Below are 1,083 nucleotides of genomic sequence, written 5' to 3'. Positions count from 1 at the left end.
CTTCCTCCTCGCTCCCACCCACCTAACGTCAGCTCGCTCCACTCGTACCCCCAAATTCCTCACCTCACTCCTACAGAAAACCCCAGCTCCCCTTCTTGCTCACTCCTACAGAAAACCCCCAACTCCCCTTCTTCTTTGCTCGCACTACAACTAGGCTCGTCATTCATTACTCTACTCAAATCCGTGAGCGCGACACGACGCCCTCGAGGAAAATGGAGTCGGCTGATCCCAACACCAAGAAGATGAGGCTCCCGCCAGCGGCGACGCCTGTTGTAGATCCCGCACCCGGCAGCGCGGGGAGAAGCGGCGACCCCGCCCTGTAACGCCCCGTATGTAACCTGCCATATTTGTATTCCAACTCTTGCCATTTCTGGCACTAAGTTATGATATTTCCTCGTTGTCGGGTTTTTGTCTTTGTGTTGCTTTTGTCTTTTTCATGCATCTCATATCATGTCATCATATGCACCGCATTTGCATACGTGTTCGTCTCATGCATCCGAGCATTTTCCCCGTTGTCCGTTTTGCATTCCGGCGCTCCTATGTCCTCCGATGTCCCATTTTACCTCTTTTTGTGTGTGGGTGTTAAACGTTCTCAGATTGGACCGAGACTTTCCAAGCGGCCTTGGTTTACTACCGGTAGACCGCCTGTCAAGTTTCGTGCCATTTGAACTTCGTTTGATACTCCAACGGTTAACCGAGGAACCGAAAAGGCCTCGTGTGTGTTGCAGCCCAACACCCATCCAAAGTGGCCAAAAACCCACCTAAACCCCTCCATCATCTAGGTCATTCGATCACGATCGCGTGGCCGCAAACCGTGCTCAATTTGGAGCCTCCTAGCTCCCTCTACCTATAAAAAGGCAACTCCCCCCAAAAATCTCGGATCCCTTCCTACCCTAACCCTAGCCCCCGCTCCATCCGCGCGCCAGACACGTCCGGGCCGCGCCGGACGTATCGCGCCACCGCCCCGCAGCCAGTGGCGTTGCGCCATGTGTCCCGGCCGGCCTCCTCACCGCCGCGGCCCGCGGAGCCCGCGGGAGGCCCTTTCGGCCCGACTCCTCCGCGCCGACCGACCGCGCCCGCTCC

This window comes from Triticum aestivum, chromosome 1A (assembly GCF_018294505.1).
Source record: "Triticum aestivum cultivar Chinese Spring chromosome 1A, IWGSC CS RefSeq v2.1, whole genome shotgun sequence".
In the NCBI taxonomy this organism is placed as follows: Eukaryota; Viridiplantae; Streptophyta; class Magnoliopsida; order Poales; family Poaceae; genus Triticum; species Triticum aestivum.
Note: the sequence above shows the minus strand (reverse complement) of the source record.